We start from the raw sequence: 9,744 nt of genomic DNA, 5'->3' as shown, positions 1-9,744 counted from the left end.
TCCATAAATATTCAAAAAGTAAATATTCCTCATTACACAAGAATGAATAGTGATGGCTAAAATATTTCTGGAAGAAAGCAAAAGCAAAAGTAAAAAATTTATACACGTTTGGGCTTAAATATATGAATGATTTCTTGAATGTGTTTTTGTTGGCTTTTTGTTTTTACCCAGGTCATACGTCCAGACCATGGTCAGATCTCTACATAAATCTCTCAGCTCTATGCAAATTAGATAATATGCTTTTTGTAAGTTTTGTTAAGTCCAAAAAATGCTAATATTACTATAAAGGAGTTCCTAATGCAACAATTTTTTACAGGAGATATTGGATAGCTTTGATAATGTAGAGTCCTTGTATGTTGACCACTGAATCCTAGCCCCCAGATGCTGATGGGTTTTCATTACTGTTTCTAAATCAAAGAATGCCTTGGCTAAGACAAAGACAAATGAAGGTGGAAAAAATGAGAAAGTTAAAGATGATTTAATACCAAGCAGAAACTTTTATATCTAGAAAGAAGCTTTCAAGGTTATGGACGAGGAAGTCAAGCTTCAAGAGCACTTAAATTGCTCTTTGCAGTGAAACCACAATAATTGTTATGATACAGGTAATCATCCAGATTTGGAAAAAAAAAAAATTATGCAATAATTATTAAGTTTATTGGGAACTTTATTAGATGAACTGCAATATTTGTGTTCTACTTTGGGTCTTCTATGCTTTGTTTTGGATTTTCTTTTGGTATTGCATTGTAGGAGGAACTCAAATACGATTCCAAGTCTAGCTCAAAAGCAAAAACAGTTCCTGCTTCTAAAATTGGACACAGCAAATCTAATTGGAATGCATTTGGTTATAATTACCCTTCTGTTGAGCTTCAGATATTCTGATTTGTAAATTTCACTGAAAATGTTCTAATATTTGGTTTTTCAGTTCTTAGTCTAAAATTTCTGGTGGTGGTTGTCTAAATGAAAATAGAGACTTGAAATTATTAGCACTTTAAGCTCAAAGTAGGTACTTTTGAGGCCAAATTTTGGTTGTTTATTTTTCTTGTGTATTGCTTTTATAGTAAATAAATCTTTATTTATTTATGTCCAACCTTCATTTCTGTTGGTTCATTTTGTGTAGAAATACATTAGCTTCATCCTTTTTTAATGGTTTGTTCTCTGTTTTTTTTTTTTCATTTTTTATTTTTATTTGTTATTTTATGGTAATGGGTCTTTGATTCATTGCTTCTATTTTATGAATTTCTAAGTGTAACCTACATTATTTGTTGATACTCGAGTAAACATAACAGGTAACTAATCACCTACATTGTCTTATTTTAGAAAAATCATCCAAGGTTTAAAGAAGAAAAGACTAAAAGATTGGTGAGAAAAATATTACTCTCTATTTCTATAGATTTTTGTTTTTTTTTCTAATGTGTTTCTTGAAAAATTGATTGAGTTTTTTGACTTAACTTATTCCAAGTGGAAGGAATAGGTTATTTAAATTTTATCTGTGTTATTCTTGCCTTCACAATATTTCTTTTACTACACTTTGTTATGAGCAACTTTGGATATGTACAAAACCTATTAAATTACATTTGATAATTTTTAGTGTTTCTCTTTTTCTTTTGCCTTTTTTGTTTCTAACATATGAGATAGAAATAATCTAATTCCTCTTTTCATACTATATCTACTTTCATGGTGTTCTTCTCTTCCCTATTTTGATCACTTAAGCTATCTTTTATGCTTACAGTTTAGTTTCTTAGTTTCTTTAGGAGCTGTGCAAAGCAGGATTGGATTGACAAAATTGTAATAGGGGTATGTTAAGCTAAATTATGCATTAATTCACTTTTGGGTTAAATTTGAATTACATCAGCAGGGAGGCTTCTATTCCTAGAGGCAATAAAATCTAAAAATACAACATAATGGAAGATCTTGACCGCATGTTTTTTTATCTTCCCTTCTTTTTTTGACTGAGACTATAACTTATTTTTTAGCTCTAAACTTCATGCATTAGGGTCTTGTGTTTGTTTGTCAGCCTATACGACTCTTTCAACTTCATCATTGAACTAATCTTTTTAAGTGATTCATGTAGCATTGGTGATTTTGATTATTATGCTATTTGCATTTTTTAAATCATATTTGACGAGAGGCATGACTTATCTTCACAATGAACCAAATGCCATTATTCACAGCCCCCTAAAATCAAGGTGAGTTCACTTTTGCGCCAGATTCAGCTGAGAAATAATCATGCCTTTTAAGTAACTCGCAGCAAAGTCATTCTGTAATTTAAGGCTTTAAGTGGTGCATTGCATTTTGCACCAAAATTTGCAATATTCTTGGAGAACAATTGTAGTTCAAAATATATCCTTGACAATTTAATCATTTTTCCTATTTTTATCTAATTAATGTGCACTCTAAATCTTAAGAATGTTCTTTTAGTTATCTCAAATGATGACCATTTGAAAGTTAGGAGAATTGGGATTTAGCAAGCTCAAGTTTCAAAATTCTCATTACATATATAAAATGATTGGCAAGATAGGAAGCCAAGAGTGTAGGTTGTGATATTTTTCAATTTGAGCTTCTTCTTTTTTTTTTTTTTACATATAATTATTCTCTATTATTAAACTTGGTTTGACTTGAATGACAAATTTTTGCTGCATGAAAATATATATAGTTACTTCATATCATTGATATAATAATATCAAAGATGAGCTTTGCAGATTAGGATGAGTTTTTAGCAGATCCATAGAGATAGAGAAGGGTACCCTCACAATTCAAAGTTTTATGGACATTCATATGAAGACAAATGTTACTAGGTCATGTTCATGCCTATTTGCATAGTCATAAAATTGTTTACTTGACAATTTAGTATAATATAAATATAGATATAGGGTATAAAATATTATAAATTTAATGTAAAAATGTAATGAATAAATTATTATAAATGGTGTAAAACTATTTATTATATAAATTGACTCACTGCAAGAAGGATCCCCCGTAGCATTGCGCGGGGCCATAAACCTAGTATTTTAACTAAATTAGAAACCTTGATATTGTATTACATTCCATTAATATTGTAACTTCTTTACTAATTAGTAAACTATCTTATTGTAGAAAACTAGAAAGGTGGGTTATATGGAAATCAAAGTTGACTTGGAGAAAGCCTATAGAATCAGCTGGGATTTTCTCTATGATACTCTTAGTGATCTCAATCTTCCTCCTGCCTTTGTGAATGTGATAATGAGCTGTGTGTCATCTAGCTCGATGAAGCTTCTTTGGAATGGTTTTGTGTCGAATTCTTTCCATCCTTCCAGTTGTGCTTTGCATGGAGAGACTGTCGCATGCCATCTCTTGCGGTAAATTAGAATAAATGGAAGCCCATCAAGCTTTCTAGAAACCGTCCGTTCCTCTCCCATCTTTTTTTTTTTTCGGATGACCTTATCTTGCTTTCGGAGTTACAAGTGAGTAGGCACATTTTTCAAGTCATTTTGGTTGATTTTTATGTCTGTTCTGGCCAAAAGGTGAATTGTGCTAAGACACAATTTTCTTTTCCCAGAATGTCTTTAGAGAAGATAGAAGGATCTTAATTGGCACATTGGGATTCGAGGAAACGAACAACCTTGGCAAGTATTTAGGGGTTCCATTGCTCCACGATAGAGCCACAAAGCATACCTATCAATATATTTTGGATAGAATTAGCAATCGACTATCTTTTTTGAGTTCTAAGCACCTCTCCCTTGTGGCAGTGTGACTTTGGCCAAATCAATTATTGAGGCTATTCCTCTGATAGCAGCAGCATAAAATAAAAAGAAAAGAAAGAAAATTTATTGAGAAAAGGGAAAGCTTCATTTGCTTAGTCCGTATGAAGAGGACCAGACTCTTTACAACTCTAATTAATACTTCAATAATGATGAAATTAAGAACAAGAAAATAAAATATAAATACTGACAAGAAAGCAAATCAAATCCTAAGTAATTGGGAAAGTGGGGAAGTGGATAAGTGAACTGCAGCAACAAAACCAAGCACGTGAAGCAGTTTCTATTCTTTGAGAAATTCCAGCCACGGATTAATTTCATCTTCTCCAATAGTTTTGATTTCTTCCAAATGCTCTAAACCCATGTACAAAGCACGTGAGGAGTTAAATTTCTTTCTTGAATAAGTTTTCAAAGGAGGGTTTGTATCAGTACTCCCCCCGTTGAAAACTTGACTTGTCCTCAAGGCAAAATTGAGGGAACCAGTCAACCAAGAGGTCACACTCCTCGCAACTTGCTTCTTTTACTAGATGTTTTTCCCACTAAATGAGGAGCTCCAAAGTTGAAGTGCCTGACCGATGAAACCAGCGATGGTCTAGGACTTTTGCAAGTGTTAATTCCAATTCCCAATCATCATTTACTGGTAGCGGTACTGGTGTAGCTGGAATATGGTGGCCAAGTGCAGGTCGAAGCAATGAAATATGAAAAATAGGATGAGCCTTAGCATTGGATGGGAGCTCAAGCTCATACGCTATTGAACCAACTCGTTTGATGATTTTATAAGGTCCAAAGAACTTAGGAGACAGCTTGGCATAGCGTCATCGAGCAAGGGATTGCTGGCGATAAGGCTGAATTTTCAAAAGGACATAGTCACCTACTTCAAAGGATAACTCCCTATGATGAGCATCTGCTGGTTTCATACGTGTCTAGGCTTTTTTGCAAATTGTCTTTGAGGATTTGAAGCATGACATCACGTTCGAAGAGTTGTGCTTCCAAATCAACTATGTGAGTTTCACCACGTACAAGAGGAGTTAGCATAGGGGGTTCTCTTTCATAAACAATTTGAAAAGGTGAGGTGCCAGCTGAAGTGTTAAATTCCATGTTAAAGGAATATGCTGCCTAAGAGAGGAATTTGCTTCATGAACGGGGCTGCTCCAAGGTGAAGCACCTCAGATAAGTTTCCAAACAACGATTCACCACCTCGGTCTATCCATCTGTTTGAGGGTGGTAAGCAGTACTAACCTAAAGCTTAGTCTGACTTAGGTGAAAGAGCTCCTGCCAAAAAGTGATAAGGAAGATGACATCTCGATCTGATATGATGGAACGTGAAAGGCCATGGAGACGCACAATCTCCCGACAATAGATGAGACAATTCTAATAAACGAGACAATTCTACACATAAGCTTTGACATCTTGCTTGAGCTTTGGCCAGTAAAAAGTAGAATTGAGACATTTAAAGGTCGTCAAATACCCACCGTGGCCTGTTGTCGGAGTGTCATGAGCTTCAGCTAAAAGTTTCTGTCGCAAAGCCATATCATTTGGGATGACCACACGAGTTTTGTAAAAAAGCTTAGAATCGACCATATGAAAATTAGGATAGGAAGTCAGACCTGCTTGGAGGGCAACAAGTAAATCTCAGGTATATGCATCATCTTGTAATCCTTGGGCCCAATTGGAGAAATCGAGTGGGATAAGAATTGCAAGTGCCAAAAAGTCAGCATGGTGAGGGTGATGTGAGAGTGAATCAGTGCCAATATAGTCTTTACCTGCCTTATAGACAATAGAAAAGTCAAAAGGTAAGAGTTGTTCATTGGTGGAAAGGCACTACTCTAAGAGATATTTTAAACTTCTATGATCTATATGAACATAAAAGTGGCTGCCCATCGAGTAATCTTTCCACTTTTGTAAAGCTAGAACAAAAGCCAAAAGTTCTTTGTCATAAGCAGATTTGAGGCTGCTGGAATAAGATAACCCTTTGCTAAAATAAGCAATAGGGCGATCATCCTACAGCAAAATTGCTCCCACTCCCTCAGAGGATGCGTCACACTCTACTGTAAATGGGGAGGAAAAATCTGAAAGTCAAGAACATGAACAGATGTGAGGGCTCTTTTGAGAGTCAAAAATGCAGAGTCGGCTACTAGGTTCCAATGGAAGGCATTCTTTTTTGTTGTGCAGTGACGGGCATAGCTATCAGCCCATAATTCTGCACAAATCTCCTGTAATATCTAATGAGCCCTAGGAATCCACGCAATTCCTTTACAGAGGAAGGAATTGGCCAGGAATCCATGCAATTCCTTAACAGACGAAGGAACTGGTCATTCCAACACTGAGCGGATTTTATCTTGATCTACTCCGACACCTTGAGTTGACACGATATGACCAAGGAAGGCCACCTGCGATTTTCCAAATAAGCACTTAGAAGGTTTAGCATAGTATTGCTGGTCACGCAAGAATTGGAGAACAGTTTCCAAGTGTGATAGATGTTGTTCTAGTGAAGAACTATAAACCAGGATGTCATTAAAGAAAACAAGCATAAATTTTCTAAGATGAGGTCTAAAAGGTCATTCACGGCTGCCTGAAAGGTAGATGGTGCATTTGTAAGGCCGAAGGGCATGACAATGAACTCGTAGTGGCCAGAAGGGGTCCTAAAGGCAGTTTTATTAATGTCGGCTGGGTTGACTAGAATTTGGTGATACCTAGATCATAGATCAATCTTAGAAAAAATGGTGGAGCCATGGAGTTCATCAAGTAATTCATCCACATTGGGTATTGAGAATTTATCAGGGATGGTGATTCGATTCAAGTGTCTGTAGTCTATACACATACGTCAGGTGGAATCTTTTTTCAGGACAAGAATAATGAGGCTAGTGAAAGGGCTAGTGGATGGGCGAATGAAGCCAGTTGCAAGTAATTCAGCAAATTATCGCTTGATTTTGACTTTCTATGAGTAAGGGTGGTGGCAGGGTCTTGTGTCTAGTGGCTTTGAATTAAGTAATAAAGGTGTTGAATGGTTATGAGTGCGATAAGGTGTTAAAGAGATGGGATCCTCAAATATAAATTTAAATTTTGAAATAAATATTTGAACTTCCTTAGGGATAGGGTTACTTGGTCTATAACTTTATTTGGATAACGCATTGAGAGAAGCTTCTGGAGATTTCGGAGGCGCCCCTTGAAGTTTGTATTGCTTGCCCTCATGATTAAAAATCAAAAACAATTTAGCCCAGTTGGCCTGTATCGTCTGAAGTGACGCTAACCATCAGATTCCAAGCACCAAGTCCGTGCCGCCCATAAGAGGAGGGATAAAAATCCTCTGTAATCACCAAACCTGAAAGCTGAATGGTGAGATCAACACACAATTTGTTACATGGGATCACTTGCACATTGCTGATTTGTACTCCAAAGGCCGAAATTATTTTTTTCGGTAATTGCAAAGTTTCCACTAGCTGATGAGAAACGAAGTTATGGTTGACCCACTGTCAACCAGAATTAGGACCTTGCGTCCTTGAAGGCTTCCTTGCAGCTTCATAGTTGCACAAGAATTCTTGCCCAAAATAGCGTTAAATGAAATTTTAGCAAGGTTAGTAGGATCTTGCGCAGCTTCTTCTTCTTCCTCTTCCTGCTCCAAATCGTCAAGCTCCATTAGGGTTAAAGAGGCAATCTTGCAATGATGTCCAGGTGCATACTTGTCATTGCATCTAAAACACAAGCCACGAGCAATGCGATTCTGACGCTCAATATCCCATGGCTTTGCTGGGTCCTTGCATGCACCAACCTGTGGAGTGGGAAGCAATGGTTTTATTGGAGCAGAAGGTGATTTTATGTGTGTTGTCCAAGTTTGAGATCATGCCCCACGAGATGAGCCTAATTTTTGCTCAAACTCGATGGCCAAGCTCATAGCTTGGTAGACTGTCCTTGGCTTGTGAATCCAGATATCTGCTTTTAGTTCTTCTTGCAATCCATTAAGGAAGACACCAAGGAGACAATGCTCTGGACAATTGGAAACACGAGCGGATCTCTTGGCAAACTCTTGACGATATTCCTGAATGGAACCTGTTTGCTTGATATTGCATAAATGCTCATTGGGGTTCTAGAATTCAACAGGTCCATAATTCTCCTGAAGAGCCTTTACCAATTCATTCCAGTATGATAATGGTTTTTCATTGTAAGCCAAGCAAATAGGTTAAGGGCATCTCCTTCGAGGTACATAGTGGCAACATTGAACTTCAACTCTTTTGCAGTTTGATAATACCGAAAGTATTTTTCGGCCTTCAAGATTCAACCACGCGAGTCGCCTCCCTCAGATTGTGGAAACTCCATCTTAGTGTGAGGATGGCGCTGGAAATTTTTGGAACCCTATGGAGAATCGTGTTCCTCTACTTCATCATCTTCCCAGGAATTTCAACGTGAGTAATGTTGGTCATCAATAGATGCAGGACCTTTGGCTCGTGATTGAACTTTCATGGCATCATCCATAGCTTCCATCTTAGAAGTAAGGTAAGCAAATTGTTGTAGAACAGTTTCTGTAGTGGAATTGGGTACGGGAATTTGTGGTTTGGGTGGAGGCAATTGTGGTGGTTGGTTACCCTTTGAGGTGGAGGCTCGAGTGGACACTACCATGATATGCTCTGGTAGCAGTGATAGCAGCAGCAACAGAAAATAAAAAGAAAAGAAAGAAAATTTATTGAGAAAAGGGAAAGCTTTATTTGCTTAGTCCGTATGGAGAGGACCAGACTCCTTAAAACTCTAATTAATACTTCAATAATGATGAAATAAAGAATAAGAAAACAAAATATAAATACTGACAGGAAAGCAAGTCAAAACCTAAGTAATTGGAAAAATGGGGAAGTGAATAAGTGAACTGCAGCAGAAAAACCAGGCATGTGAAGCAGTTTCTATACTTTTAGAAATTCTAGCAACCGATTAATTCCATCTTCTCCAACAGTTTTAACTTCTTCCAAATACTCTAAACCCATGTGCAATGCCGTGAGGAGTTAAATTTCTTTCTTGAATAAGTTTTAAAAGCAGGTTTTGTATCACCCTCGGTATGCCATGTAGACCTCAAGAATTCCCATATATGTTTGTACCAAGGTAGAAAAAATGTGTAGAAGTTTCAGACCTCAAGAATTCCCATATATGTTTGTACTAAGGTAGAAAAAATGTGTAGAAGTTTCGTCTGGGGTCCTATTCTAATACCTCTCTCATGGTGCTGGTCCCATGGAGTAATGTTGCTCAGCCTAAAAGATGGGGGACTTGGGTTTTCGGAATCTGACCTCTCTGAACCATGCTTATATGATGAAGATATGCTAGAATCTTCTTATTAAACCTTGTTCTCTATGGGCGCAAGTCCTTTTACATAAGTATCGTTTCAAAGCTTCTCCCCCCCCCCTTTACATAAGTATCATTTCAAAGCTCCCCCCTTACCAGTGACATAACACATCAAAATGCCTCTCCCCTATGGTGTGGTATTGCTAGGGATTGGAAAGATATGATCTCTTGTAGCAATTGGACTATTGGGAATGGGAACTCAGTAAGGGTTTAGTGGGACAAATGGTTAATGGAGGATTATTCTTGCAAATGTTGCCCGTAAGGCTATTTCTTTAGATATGATTGACAAGTCGGTGTGTGCCTATGTCCATTCTAATGGCCAGTGCAATTGGACGCATTTTAACGGCTTGGTCTCTCTGTCCATGCTCAATTTCATCGCGGTTGTACCCCCTCCTTCACAGTTCCAATGTGCTAATACCGTTTTCTAGCATTTTACTAGCTCAAGCAATTTCTCTTTAAATCAGCTTTTGATTGGATTCAAGGAAACTTCAATTTCCTTAATGATGTTAATTGGTCTCGGTTGTGGGATTGGAAGGGACCTCAACGGGTCCGGACTTTCTTGTGGCTTGCTATTCAGGAGCATCTGCTTACTAATCAGGAGAGGTCCAGACATCATATTTCATCCTATTCTCTGTGTGAGCTTTGCATTGACTTGGTAGAAGATCACTTACATGTCTTCCGTGATTGT

The 9,744-nt window shown here is 37.2% G+C and overlaps 1 long non-coding RNA gene across 1 annotated transcript; it reads left to right on the top strand.

The window, feature by feature from the left end:
- The first annotated feature begins 119 nt into the window (after positions 1 to 119).
- On the top strand, positions 120 to 857 carry LOC149494191 (uncharacterized). Its single transcript, XR_016322220.1, has 2 exons — positions 120 to 245; positions 317 to 857. It is a non-coding gene; the product is annotated as an uncharacterized LOC149494191 (long non-coding RNA).
- Positions 858 to 9,744: the final 8,887 nt, after the last annotated feature.

Source organism: Jatropha curcas, chromosome 8 (genome assembly GCF_041381405.1).
Source record: "Jatropha curcas cultivar XTBG-Jc1 chromosome 8, XTBG_Jcur_1.0, whole genome shotgun sequence".
In the NCBI taxonomy this organism is placed as follows: domain Eukaryota; kingdom Viridiplantae; phylum Streptophyta; class Magnoliopsida; order Malpighiales; family Euphorbiaceae; genus Jatropha; species Jatropha curcas.
This window is presented reverse-complemented; position numbering and strand designations above follow the sequence as displayed.